The following is a 15,237-nucleotide window of genomic DNA, read 5'->3' as shown; positions in this document are numbered from 1 at the left end:
AGCACACAGCAGCATTTAGGATTTACGAGATTGTAGAAAAATGAAATCCCGTGACGCGATTGTTTTTTTTTTTTGTTTTTGTTTTTTTGCACAGCCTTCCAATTTGCTTTCTTTCGTGCAAGCCGCGACCAGCGCAATACTGGTTCCTATGTCAAGATTCATGGATGCAGCGTTTGTCAAGATTCATGGATGCAGCGTTTATATTCCTCAGACTGAGTGGAGAAGAAAAATATGTAAGCGAATGTGTGTCAGTTGACGGCACTTAAAAAACAAATGGCATTGATAGCACATTCATTGTCGACAGCGCGTGGCCAAACCGTTTTGACATGAGCCGGTAACCGTTATTTTTTTTCCGGTTCAGTTCCGGTTCGGGTTCATCGCGATAACAATATAACGGTTCGGGTTCGGGTTCAGTTCCGGAAAAAATACCGGTTCGGTTCCGGTTTTCGGTTCGGTTCGGTTCCGGTTCGACACCCTGATTATAACGTTGGTAAGCCACTGGCTAAGACAGGCCAATGTTGCCCAGCCTAAGTCAATCGATTACCAATGTTGGTAATCGATTGGCTTAGGCTGGCCAACATTGTCCTGTCTTAGCCAATTGATTACCAATGCTGGCAACTCATTGGCTAACATAGACCAATGTTGGCCAGCCTAAGCCAATTAATTACCAATGTTCGTAACCAATTGGCTAAGGCAGGCCAATGTTGGCCAGCATAAGCCAACCGATTGCCAACGTTGCTAAGCCAGTGGCTGAGATTGGCCAATGTTGGCCAGTCTAATCCAGTCGATTACGAACGTTGGTAAGCCATTGGCTGAGATAGGTCAATGTTGGCCAGCCTAAGCCAATCAATTACCAACGTCGGTAAGCCGTTGGTCAAGTCAGGCCAACGCTGGCCACTATATGCCAGCGTACCGCCAATATTGGTGGACAACGTCCACATTGGGCCATTGTTTGACAATTAAATGCCACTGTTGGCCCGACTTCGTGTGCTGTCTGGGAAGTGTTATTGTGTTTTAAACAGCTCGCACCAAGTATTTTCTTCAAATACATAGGTTCATGGAAAGTATTATGTGGATGATTGTAGACAGTCATGGTGAGACCAGTCTTTCAAGGGACCATGAAGGTAATTTTTTTTTTTTTTTAAAGAAGGTGTTTTCGGAAGCATTGGGGTCCTGGCATGCCACACAATTTTTTCTAGAACGTTGTGACTCTTATTTCTGTACCTGCAAATAAATTTGCGAAACCGAAGCAAACATTCAGATTTCTTCCCTTTTTCGCCTCTGGAAAGAGAAGTGACGTCAGGGAGCACTGTCGGCATCGGTAGGATTTAGTGCACACTCAGTGTGGTTCCCGTGCTTCGCTCTAGTGCACGGCGGTCTGTGAAGAAAACCTGGAAGAAATGGACGACAACGCCGACCCAGACTCCGGCTGACGTGAAGGTGCTGCTCAAAGTCTTCTGGTCGGAAATGCAATGAACAAATCCTGACACCGCTGTCCACAGCTCTACGCAAGACGACGGCGCGCAACCAAATGCTGCACATTGCTGCATTAGTCGGCCGTTTATGCAAACTAACGTCGCCGGAACGACCGCACGTCTTTAGCCGACCTTTCGCGCAACCTACTACTGCACATAAACGCGGCATGATTGGTGCGACACCAGTTCGCAAAGCGAACACCAGACGACGCACGAAACCAAAACCAAAAGTCCGCCGCCCCCGGCGCTCGTACCTTTTTCTTTTTTTTTTTTGTCCATGGTTGCTCGATGCTTGTTACGCGCCCGAGGTAGCAGTGCGGAATGCGTTCAACCGGTGACAAACGGAGGGATCACTTCAGATTATGCTTTTATACACGGTTTGAAACCTATTAATTCCCAACTACAACTTCAAAAGATTATCCAACGTTCAAACAAAAGTTTTTCGTCACATCTCACCACCGAAATCAAACCAAGAGCGCGTCTATCATTTGAACCAATCGCCAGACGAGGAGCCCGTTGTCGTCACGCTTCGTCGGCGCACTTTAATTCACCTTTCTGCCGACGCCTCGGTGGGGTCTCAGGCATCGTTCCCGGCGCTATTATTACCGCGCCTGTTTGCTCGATTGGTGCGGCACCCAAACTTCTGTTCGGGCTAGAACTTATGTCAACAGTATCTGAGACGTGCCTGACATCCATTTCAATCGTCGAATAATACTTCGAAACTGCCTTCATGGTCCCTTTAATGTAAACTGCTCCACTTATTCAGAGTTCGTTGAACTTGTAAATATTGTAGGTAGCAAATTAATTTTTTATGCGGTGCAATGGACACAATCATCCGTAATGACTAGCTCTACCTAGGGGAACTTTATACGTTTACTACGGCAAGATGGTTTTGCAAAACTAAGTATTTCTTTTATTGAACTCCTGCACTAACCTTGTGTCTAGGAAGATTTCATATTCTTTACGATGCTGAGGTAAGAATCTGGAAATAGTTTTTCTACAACTAAGCTAGATATTTCCAGTTCATCAACTTTCTCGCAAAGCATTCGAGAGAGTCAAACCCTGTAATGTACGAAGGGAACTCACCGAATGACGCGGCTGACAGTTTGTTTAAATTTATAAGAAACAGTCGGCACTGTAACAGTAATAATGACATGTAACTTGCTTATGTAATGCTCATTGTTGCAGAGTAAACTGCTTTTTCCGTCTACACTCATTTGCGGTTGACACATTCACTTAACTCCTAACCCCCCCCCCCCCCCCCCCTCCCCCGAGGCTGCAGCGCTTGGTTCTCTGAAGCAATTTGCATGAACGTAGATGCAACAGGTTTCTTTGTGTGTGCGTCTAACACATATTCTTTATATTGAATGTGCTAACTATTTTCATGACCATATCCATAATTGTATCCGCATTCTGCCTAATGATTTTCACTTTGACATTTGAGTTTTCGATAGTACTTTTCTTCACATTTGTGCTTGTTAAGCCGCACTCAAGCCCATATATCTTGTATTTAACTATTACGTCAATATATAAAAGTGTTGATGCCGAGTGAGAATTCAAGGTACCGAATCTGTCATGTGAGTTAAGAGCGAAGAAAAAGCTCTCTATAAGAAATTTTGTTAAAGAGGGCTGTATGGGCATCAGAATAGCACATACAATGCTAAAAAAAAATTGCAAACTCTTTCAGGTATGCAAAGATGTAAGTGCTGCACCACTTCTGATGTGTCACAAAAGCGTCAGTGGCATACAGTGTCCCTTATGGATGTTTTAACTGTCGAATTCAAAACCTTAAAGTTTTTTCAAGAACGTTCCTCACTACAAATGTATTTAGAGATTTGAGGCACCGGCGCATGCATGACTATCTGGCAAACATTAATTTTCATGTGTATTATGGTTTACAAGGTCCAGTCTACACTGATTTATTGCATTCATGCTGAAACTGGGAGGGGTTCTCTGGGTATGAATAAAGAGATAAAAATTTCTTGAAATCAAAATATTTCAGAACGAACGAATGGACTGATATTAAAGCCGCATCTTAGATTCTCATTTCTTTGTCTTATTTTTTTATTTTCAATTTAATTCATGTCAGGCATTTAGTTCTTAGGGCGCAGCTCTTAGGTGCCCGTTTCGCGGCGTCGCCGAGCTTTCTAGGTATATGCTCCCGCACTGGCACCAGTCGTGACGTCTTTTTCTTCCCCTTTTAAAAATAGCGTGTGCGTGCATAGCTTTGATACGCACTGAGGATGCGTGAGCGAAGATTTGGAAAGCTCCTTTTGTGACGTCAGACTCCGGGAAAGTGTGCCTTAGTGGTACTTTGAAAGTGATTCCATGCAGCCTCGATTCACCAAATTACGAAATAACTTTGATATTTGAGATCCTGGCGGTCAGATGAAGAAGCTTGAAATGTGTTTCCTCAAACACAAAACCGCTTCAGCTTCCCTTTAAGCATAATATGTTCCTTAAACGTTTAATTAGTGAAAATAGACCCAAGGTTCTAATTAGAAACTTGCTAACCATCATCGAAAAACACTAAACCATCTCTTTTTGTAAATATGCAACACAGAAGCAGCATTTTACGGCGTTCTCAAAGAATGCTCAATTTGGATGCGTTTTCAGACTTCGGTTTCTTATCAGAGGGCATCTTTGTGCCCGCGATCCTGCTGCCCGGCGGCTGCAGTGCGAAGCCGCCCCCTCGCCTCCCTCGTAGTATGGAAGCAAGGCGCACGTGTGTTGCGCGTTTAAACCCCTGGGGAACAGGAGCGTGGGCGCAGAAATGCACTCCGATGAGAAATTGAAACCTAGAAACGGATCCAAATCAAGAGTTCTTACAGAACGCGTAAAATTCTACCCCTGGGTCATATCCTTCTAAAAAGATTTGATTTAGTGGTTTTCGATGATGCTCAGCAAGTTCTTAATTGAACCCATGTGTTCATTTTTACTAGTTAAAAAGTTATTTAACAAATTTTATTTAATTATCCGACTGATCTTAACGATTAGGCCCCTATACTACGTACCCTTTGCCGTACAACTCACCTGCAAAAACCACATAAGTGTAGCTCTCGCGACCTTTTTAAAAAGATATGTAACGCTTAAAAAAATCGCCCCGCATAACAGTGAAAAGGCGACACCAGCATCGAGGAGCCATATGGTTCCACCATGGTGTTATCGTATTTTTGCTGGTATAGGTTGTCCCATATTACGTTATGCTTGAATTGTTCCAAACGCCTGCATGGTTCATGCGGCTGCATAGTTCCGACATTATCCACTCCGCTGCTATAGGATGTCCCATAATACGACACGCCTGTATGGTTCTGACATAATCCTCTATGCTGGAGCCGCCTTTTCGCTGGTATACGACGTCCCATATTACGGTTACGCTTGTATGGGGTTTTTTCATCATCTTTCCGACCTCAAGAATTTCCAACAGGGTGTGACATCGATGGTCTTGGTTAATAAGAGTGGAAAGACGCTTCTGAACATGTACAGAGCGCGACACTGTTAGCACGAACAAGTGATCGCCGGTTTTCTAGATTTTTTTTTAAACCAATGAATTTTATTCAAGTTATTATTGCTACGGACAGAGCTTGTTTAGTTCTATAATGTAAGCGATGAAATTTCGTGCTCGCTAATAATACTTAGACGTAAAATGCGAAAATGCGCCTATGTCATGTTGGCGCTAACAGTGTCGCGATGTGTACAAGCATTGAAGCCATTGTTTTACGCCACTGTTATCGCCAGTGCTGAGAAGTATACGTCTTTGTTTTCCCGATTCCCTATGATTCTTGGTGTGCTCCACTGTCTGTCTAGGTAACTGTGCTTGGGCTACAGAATATGCCGCAGAACTGATAAGATCTATCAAGGCAAGGTTCACTCTGTATGAGGAGTACAAGGGAGCATGTCTTGCTATGTTCTTGGACACACGCTTCAAATCCACTATTTTTAAAGCCGAAAAGGAAAAGTTATTATCGCTAAAAGCATTGGTGCTGCAAGAGCTAGCCTCATGTGATGCTACTGAAGAAACCCAGCCGGAAGCTGCAACGTAGTCATAAGAGCAAAGCTCAATGCCATCGGCAGATGTTTGGCAAGCGTTTGACCAATTAGCCGAAAGTGCAGTGGAAAGCAAAGTGATTTCAGCTTCGGAAGGCGAAGTTGTAGCGTTTAAGGAGGGTCTGAGTTCATGCAGCAGACGCCCCTTCTAGAGACGACCAAAACAATACAGGAATGCCTCCGGTGCATTGGCCTTAGCTCATGACATGAAATCCTAATTACGTTTCTCTGCAGAGGCACTACAAACGGAGCCCTACGCCAAGGCTCGTCCTCGTTACCTGAAAAATGTAATGGGTTACAATTAAAAATTACCGAGCCTCAAATCTAATAAATTACCGTTACAAATTACTTCACCTAAAAGTAACGAATTACTTTACTCCTTACGTTACAAATAACTTTCCCGTTACTTTTCCTGTACACTTATCCAATAAACAATAAAACAATTTTGAAAATTTTCTAAAAAATTCTGCAACACTACTTTTAATTTCTCATACGCCCGTATTATTGTAGTCCTTGGAAAAATAAAATATTGCATTTAAGAGAAAGAGTGTAGGCGCACTTCGTACTCCTGTAAGCTGATAAGGAACCGAAAGCTGCAAATAAACCTGCCATCCCGCTAGCTTCCGGCTTCCGGAAATGATCCCTGGAATAGCGCAGACAAAGCTAGCGGTGCGTATGCTCAGTAGCAGCGTCTACCTCCGCTACAAGATTCGAAGCTAAAAACGAGATCTACAAAAGCTCCTTTTTAACTCGGGTGTTTCGTCTTTTATTCGCAAGAAAAAAAGCTTGGTTATAATTTTACAATGTAATGCCAATGCAGAAGGCAGGTGTCCCAGCCTACCTTGATGTGTTTCCGTAGAGTAGAGTTTGTTGTTCAAGGGCAATGTATGTTTTTTTTTGTGTGTTTTTTGGCAAGCAAAGTATGCACTGAAGCTCTTGGTTCACGTTCTCCATAATACCCTGTATTTTCAACATCGCATTGAGAGATAGCCATAGAGACGGCGGACACTCCATGACCGAAAACTCGACCAGTCAGAAAAAAGTGGCGGTTATGAGTTATCGATCGTTCATCGGGTGTCACTTTCATACCAGTATTCTGGAGGCCAGGGGAGGTGAGGGCATAGAGAGCGAGAGCGAAGTTGGAAAAGGGTGAAACGGTGTAAAAGACAAAATCAAACAAATACGAAGAGCTTTCTCCTGCACGGGAAAAGAAGAAACACACGATGGAAGGCGACGGAGAGCCTACTCGGCGTCGTCTTACTTGGTCTTTTTCTTTCGTATATTTGTACATGCCTTGCCCTTTTTTCTAGTGGTTCTAGTGACTGGTCATACAAACAGATCGTGATTTATTTTCGGCTATTCTTTCATTTCTGATGTTTTCTATTTTGTTGAACTTTCTCATTTTATGCTGCTGAATGTTCTGCTCATATAGCCCGAGTTACTGTATTATGCTTACATTTTTAAAAAGTAGCCAGTAATTAAAGTAATCCGTTAACAATATTTTGTTTCAAAATTAGATTACAAATGACTTGCGAAAAAAAGTAACGTGGCAATTACAAAAATGCTTATAGAAGTAACGTATTATAAAGAATTCGTTACTGGTAAGAGATTACTTCCTAAATCTGCCTACACCTCACTTTTACTGTGAAGTTTATCGACAGGACCAACGCAACCCCGGCCAAGCAGATTGGCTGCAAAGTACTACAAACACCTAAAAACTAGGTGTTCAACTCATTTGATGTATGGTTCATGGCATGGGTGGAGCAAGCGAACATGTCGCCAAACTCCCGGTTCAGTTCGTCTGACTTCTCACTATCAATGAAAGTGTTTCATTAGTAGGCAAAGATGAGATGTACTACCCTGCGGTTACGCTACTAGATATTATGAATCGTTTAAGACGAAGAAAATGAAATCTTGTCTTAATGAAAAACATCATCACATCCCCAAGGGCTTCAAACGACACTAAATAGTCCTGCTACTACGCGGTACTTGAAATAGATTATTGAGACTGGGCATGGACGAGGAGGAGCAGAAGGCAAGGCGCGAAATAAAATGTGGCAAGTTCAAAAGACTATGCTGGCCATTCCTTGAAGACCTTACTGCAGGAGGTGTACTCAAACAAGAAGTTATGGTGATCTACACTGCACAACTGCACGCCCCCCCCCCCCCCAAAAAAAAAAACAAATAAAAAAAAAACACAGTGTTTCAAGGCCGTAGAATGACCGCTGGCTGACGGACACTAACCACTAAAAAGCTACAGCGAATGCCCTGCAGCGGGTTTTGCCCGTTCTAAAATAGAAACCAGCTTTACATATATTTTCACCTATGATGTTGATTATAAAACTGATAATCACATCAAAGCTGCCTTCTTTAGGATTTTGCGCCATGTACACTTCATCTTTGTCTTTTATTTGTTCACTGTTTCGGGCACCACATCGCATCAAGAGAATTGTAACCAGCATGCCTTTGATGCAGTCATTCATAAATATAGAAGGAAATTACTTTTGCACGCTAAAACAAAAAAAAAAGTTATGTTTTTTTTTTAATTTTAGCCCTCGATTCCTAGGGCAATTTTTCTCATACAATACTGTAGAAACTGTAGGCCAGTCTATTGAACAGGGCATGCCTCTTAAGGAATATCTTATCCATTAATAAATCTTCTGCTGTCCAAGGTATAATCTGTACTTTCAACTTTCCGAGTGGTTTTTTTTATTTTCCTATAAAGGAAAGCAAATATTTTAAAGGTCTATTTTCTTTTACTTTACAGTTTCTTCGGACCATGCAGCGTCACCGACTTCATTACCCCAAGATGTGTCAAGTAATTGTTAATGTACTGGTGTTTCTTTGCGCCATAACCACTGAGCGGCAAAATAGAGATCGCTCTGAAAATCCTAGAGATGTTGTGGTTGGTTCTGGTAACCAAAATGAGAAGAAACGGAGGCAGGAGCCTATGCAGAAGAAATTCCTCGACTCAGCTGGATTACTTGGTCATGATCGTCTCTGCTCCTATAAAATTTGATCGGAGGAATGCCTTTCGTGAAACTTGGGCCTCTGAAACTACGGAGAAGTCAAATAGTCGTTCAGCGTTTCTTCTGGCGAAGACAGAAAATGACAAGGTGAAGCACGCAATTGAGAGTGAGTCTTATCTGCACGCCGACATTATCCAGGGGACGCACATCGACCACACACTAAACATCGTAACACCCTTGTGGGTGTAAATGGCTTGTCCTATAACTAACACCCATTTGGGTGTAGCAAAGCACCCTACAAAGGGCGTTATTACTGACACCCCTAAAATGGGGTGCTTTCGCTAACACCCTCAAAGGACGGCGTTATTCTGAACACCCTTAAATTAGGGTGTGATTCCACTGTACACATTTTTATTGGGGTGTTATCACTGCGCAGTACGCCCTCTAAATTGGGTGTATCACCGCCAGAAAGGGAAAGAGAAAAAGGCGCAATTACCAACACCCATAAAATAGGGCGTAATAACCCAAAACAGTGCACGAAAAAAATTACTGCAAATGCCTGGTTCACTTTTTATTTCTTCATCAAGGTCCTAACAGATTCTACAAAGTTCTCTATAGACGATTGCAAGCAGGTCATCTGGCCGCAGCCATGTCTCTGCTTATGCGGGCAAGTGCGTGCAATTACAAGCGTGCCAAAGGGCAAAGCTACGTTCACGCGCACGTCATCAAACTTGGCGAAGGCAAGACTGAAAGAAATATTTCTCTTTTATCCTCGCAATTCCACCACGACCAAGACGCTTCTAAACCAGTGGCGGTACGTGCGCCTAAGGTAATGAATATTTCAACCGGATATTGTTTCATAACCCCTTCAAATTGTACAACCGAAGGTCCTAGTTGAATCTCCAACTGTACTTTTCTTGTGACGTTTATGCTTTCTAGCACTGGTGACCTGAACAAAACTGGCAGGCTTGCAAAGACGGTACGACCGGAAGTTGCTTGGGACGTAAACGGCAGTTCATGTTTGTAAACCGTAAAATGGTCTATTGAAACGGAAGCAGGGAAGCTATTCGACAAATGTTTTGTTTTGACGGAAGTGACGATATTGCGTTTGATTGGTTAGAGGTTCAAATGACGAAAGTTACCTATTTTCGCCATTTGACCTTCTAACCAATCGAACGCGATATCGTCGCTTCCGTCACTTCCGTTTCTTTTTAGGAGAAACGAAACACTTGTCGAACATAGCCCCCTTGGACTACTATCAGAAGCATACTTGCAGAGTACTTACAAATAAAACAGCGATCTCATGTAATCCGTGATAGATGCATAATCCGATTCGGGCAGCATAGAACTATCCACAAACACAATGTCGAGGATGAAGGCGGTCGCTCAATTCAGCGGAAGTTTCGCGGTCGCCGATGAGCACCTCTCTGTCGCGATAGATGCGTAATCCGATTCGGGCAGCACAAAATAACGCAAACACAATGCCGAGGTTGAAGGCGGTCGATCACATTCAACGGACGTCTCGCGGCCGCCGATGAGCAGCTCTTTGTCCGAAACGCGTCCAAGAAATACAGCACAATAATTCCATGGACTCCGACGAAATAAACGACCATTTCCGAAAAGTTGGCAAGGATGTATTCCGGCCGCTCACGATGAAAAATCACGGCCGCGACTGAAACGCACGAAAAACAGGAATACACTGACGGGCGCCCCCCTTTTTGTAAACCGGACCTACGTGGCCCTACAACTCACCATAACTTGGCTAACGGCAAAGACTACGACCCCAGTAGCCCATCGGCGCGTCAGAGCGAGTCACGTGACAAATTTTCATCCAAGCGTCCTTGTCCTACGGAGAGCGGTCACGTGTTTCGCGCCACCCCTCTGATTTGCTAGAAGCGGCCATCGCACTCGCTCACAGCAACACGAAGATACAAAAGAAGGTTTGGAGGCTTATCAGAAGACGAGGTCAAAGGGGGTTGGACAAAGCAGCTAATCTCCCTCTGCTGCTTTGTATGGCCACCTGCCCTGCCCAGGGAAGGTCGCGAAATCGGACTCGTCAGGACCTGCTTTGCGTAGTACAATCTGGTGCGGACCGCGAGATCACAAAATAAATACAAAAAACAATTTTGAACGCCGTCGAAGACGCGGTTTCACGTGTACCAAAGAAAAACCGAAAAAAAAAAAAAGCATCGGGAAGCTAGATATTTTGATGTCATTACGCAGAGATAAGAGTCGCGTCCCTGGGGGTGTCATTAATCCGACACTTTCGATCGTCTTGCTACATTGTTTCTTCAGAGCTACACTCCAAAATAAAGTCTCAGTGAAGGTGCTATAAGTAGTGCGAAACCCAGTCAGCTGAGTTTGTAATATCAGAAATGAGGGCGCCACAGTTCGTTCAAGTCTTCAGCTTAAAAGGTCTTTCTCAGGTTAAAAGTAAGCAGATTCTATTTCGCTTAATCTTGCTTTGTTTTGTTTGTTTAACGTCGAATTTTAAGCAGTCAATAAATAGAAATACCTCGCCGGCATAGCCGATTCACGCAGGACACTCTTGACAGTCAACCAAAAACGGCGCCACGTACGGTATGTCAGGATAGCGTCGGCGCGACCCATCCCCTTTTTCACAGATGTTGGCTAGACCAAAATAATATAGGCACAATCTTTCTGATTTAATTCCACAACATCGCAATGCTGTTTGCTGCCTAGGTTGTATATTTACACGTCTTCGTTCTTTTTTTTTTTTTTTTTTTTGCGAGCGGAGTTGATTTTTTTTTTTTTTTTTTATCAAGGTTGAACCGATAAAACTGATGCACGCGCGAAACGTAATTTTAGGCTCGTGTCGGACGAAGAGTTCAATAGGAGTTGCAAAAACTATTCTCTAGCTCTTCCTAATTATATGCGACTCCGTGTGACGATTAATTATACTCGATGTTTGTACCGCCGTACATCAACAAGTTTCACCAAAGCAATAATTATGAACGGCTATGAAATCATTGGTGTATTTGACAGCATCACCATTACGCCCCTTTCACACCGTGTGGATGAAGGGCGTAAAATTCGCCCATACACCCTTTTTACACAATTTCAGGCACCACCGCTGCAAGTGGGGCGTGTAAAGGATGTAAAACGTCAGCACACCCTTTTTACACCCACCGATATTCAGAAATTGTGTAAACAGCGTGTAAAAAGTATGTTTTTCCTAACCTACACCCTTCTTACACCATTTTTACACAAATATGGGTGTTACAATGTTTAGTGTGCACTGTCGAAATCTAACTTTGAAGGCAAAGATGATGATGAGGTGGGCTCTGAGACATTGTCCCAAAGTTGCGTTCCTTATCAAGTGTGACGACGATACGTTCGTGAACGTTGAAAACCTTATAAAAGCAATGAAAGGAAAGCGTAGCGATGCCATTGACGGCCATTTATATGTGAATTCACGAGCCTATAGGGAGCCGTCTTCCAAGTACTACGTGTCCAAGGAAGAATACAACGGAGCCGAATACCCGCCCTATCTGGCTGAAGCCTTCTATATGCTGGGCGGCGGCATCTTGCGCCGTCTGTATGACGCGTCGGAACAGGAGCCGTTCTTCTGGTTGGAAGACGTATTTCTGACGGGATTCGTCGCCGAGAAAGCCGGTGTGAACCGCAACAGCGAAAACTCGATAACAGATGACGAATTCAGTTGCATGTCTCTTACTTTGACAAAGACAGTCTCATAACATTACAGCTAAAGCGATGAGACTGTCCTGGTACCAGATACATTATTCTATATTAAAATGTTAGTGAACTTTATTTTATTGGTTTTCATTAAGTACCGGAGCTATATAATTCTTTTAACGTATCAGCTTCATACTTGTCGTGACTCTGGAGTGCGAGGGTTCTACCACAAGTAATGTGCCGTAAATACCCTTACGATCTTGCACCTGTACGTCGTTTAGCATGCGGCCGAAACTTTGAACATATTGAGTCGGAAATATTTGCTTCTCCTACTATATTATAAATGATAACGGTTTTGTAGAAACTTTTGTTCCAAGAGCTTACTTTTTTTTTCTTGTTTTTTTTTTAACAAGAAGCAAATAAAACAGAATCAAACAAAGAAGCTTCCCATCTCTAACGGACGACTCCCTAATGAGTGGGAAGCGCTAACGCCACCTTTAAAAGGTTACTGCGCTATGGGCTCGTTTATAAATTCGAACCGCCGGAGGACACCTGATTATGCCCGTCGGAAGATGCAATGCGCGAGTCGAGATCCATGATGAGATGTGCCTTATAAAATTTGTCTCACTACAAGATTGTACGAAAGACGTCATTCTCGGGATGGGCATTCTGTGTGAACACAGCACACTCATCGGCCCCGGAGCGAACCGTCTGACGCTGCAAGAACCTGTCCTCACGCTATTTTTACACCCGTATTCAAGTAAAATTTGAGTTTCTTTTAACGACCACCTCTTGTACACACTTTTAACACGAGATTGGTTTCTGTAAGGAGCACCACGGGTGTAACTAGGCTGTAGATAAACACAACGTCCTCAGTACACCCTTCGAATACCCTCCAGGAATCGAAATCGTGTTAAAAGGGTTTTTTTGTTGTTGTTTTTTGCTACACACTGCACTCTGACCGTGGAAAGAGGGCGTGACGGTGAAAGTACCCAACGCACCCACAATGCAAACGTTTAATGGTTTGACCAAATTTTGTAATGACGGCGGATAGCAAGCGAAGCATCAACGTAAATTGTCTCGCACCGTCACGTTCCAGTAGGTGCTTCCCCCGACTTTGTTAACGTAAGCTAGCCATCGCCGTATTTTTTTCTGTTTGATTGCGAAAGTATTAACTGTTTCATGGAGTGAACCGGTTTTATCAGCTTTTGAAGCCGCGCCAAAGGGCACCTCAATTCTCGACAAATATTTTGAGGCATAAATTCCCATTGGCTGCCGAGCGTCATAGTTGCAAGGAACGCCACCCCACAGAGAAGCCCGCTCCTTGGCGCTACGGCGCGGTCGTTGGTAAGAGAGAGAGAGAGAGTGGCGCGCGCTCGGCAGCCCCTTTCTCCCCCCTCTCGGGTTACGTGACCGGCGTGGCCGGAAACCCGCACGAAGGGAGGGGGAGCAAAGGGGAGATGGAAATTCCCGCTTGCTCACGTGTTCTACGCTCTGCTTTGAACCATGTCGCGCCGCGGAGGAGCGTGGCGCGCTGGCCCCCGGAGCACTCAGCGGCGTTCAATTCAACATTCATGCCTTCGCATTCACAGCTCATAAGAAGTCCTTAGGTGTCCTCCGAATTTTTTTTTTTCTTTTAGCTACGAAAGGCTGTTTTCTAAACTATCACAGGAGATTTGGAACATTAACAGATGGGCTAAAATATGGCGCCCACCATTGTCCTCTAAAATTAAAACACAAAAACAGCTCCGATGTCATTTCCGCGCTAACAATGTCGTGCAGTCACTGCGCAACACTGTTAGCGCGAGTACGACCTCGCCGATCTTCTGCCTTAGTGCTCACTACGAACACTTTCCACCTGGCTGCGAGGTCTTATTAAAGATTTTTCTTTAAGTTTTATTTGAAGGGACATCAAGCACCCTGGTCATTGACAGACTGAAAACAGCAGGCGTGTCTTTTGAACGCCATGCTTCCAGCCCGTGCTGAATTCCTTCCGCAGCGCTTCAGCAGCTCACGCACACTCAAGGTGCACGAGGCGCCATATTGTTGTCAAAGGTACGACAAAATACCTTCGGGACTAATACAGGAAACTCCGGAGTAAAATAGCAGACGAAATCAGAAAGCAATCCTAGTGTCAGGGAGTGGACGACTAGCAATTTTCACCGGAAATGCAGCAAGTGGAGCAGACTCGGTAGAGAAATTCATAATCTATGAAATATTTATTTCTTTGATGAAGCCACAGTGGAAGAAACATTTATGTGATGACTCTCTGTCCGACCCAGCGACCACATTATGTTCGGCGCACCGAGCGGTTCACTCGCACGGGGATAGATGGCCCCCAAGTGTCGGGTTTCTCCCAAACCGACCGCTCCGGCTGTTTCTCCCAGCGGTGGTCCCACATTGCCTCGCCCACCGCTTCCCGTTGTACCCATGGTGGAAGGAACACACTCTAAGAAAAAGTTGGCCTCAAGGGACTAACGGCTGCATTTGGTCCTCTGAACTGCCAGTTGCTCCCCGAGAGGGCCTTCTGGTTCAAGCTAGGTACCGTGTACAAAAGCTGGGGACTAATTGTGCTCGACTGGGACTAACTGATAGGCGCGCGCGAGCAAAATCAGCCATTAGCCCCCTTAGACAGGGTGCATCTGTATGATTTAGTCACCGAAGGCAAATGGCATGTTTGCTAGGAGGACGGATGATATTTCGCTCGTCTTGGGGATCGGCGAGACAGCCCGGCACGGCTGAAATCGTTAACAAAGCTCGGACGAAACTAGCTAATATGTTTAATGTGCAACGAACGTTCAGACATTACATGGTGGAGATTCGCGCGGTGTGCGAATGCGAGTTAACGAATGTGTTGACTCTAGTTCACCCAACTATCTCGTCAAAAAGGGTGTGTTGACATTTCACAAGTCCCATTCACGTAATTTGCCTTCGCGCAAAAAATGAGCATTTATCCAAACGCAACACCTCCAAATACTAACACTTCTTTTTTCTTAAATAAAACTTAAGAGTTTGTAGAAGACGCGCTTTCAACACCGGAGTCTCGCAGTCAGAATAAATGGTCACTTCAAACGCTAAAACTGAGTTAC

General features: G+C 44.2%; 1 pseudogene; it reads left to right on the top strand.

Annotated features, from left to right (window-relative positions):
* Window positions 1-8,301: 8,301 nt before the first annotated feature.
* Window positions 8,302-12,210, top strand: LOC120842036 (annotated as a pseudogene).
* The last annotated feature ends 3,027 nt before the right edge of the window (window positions 12,211-15,237 follow it).

The sequence above is a fragment of the Ixodes scapularis genome, unplaced genomic scaffold (assembly GCF_016920785.2).
Source record: "Ixodes scapularis isolate PalLabHiFi unplaced genomic scaffold, ASM1692078v2 PGA_scaffold0__279_contigs__length_252992795, whole genome shotgun sequence".
Taxonomy (NCBI): Eukaryota; Metazoa; Arthropoda; class Arachnida; order Ixodida; family Ixodidae; genus Ixodes; species Ixodes scapularis.
This window is presented reverse-complemented; position numbering and strand designations above follow the sequence as displayed.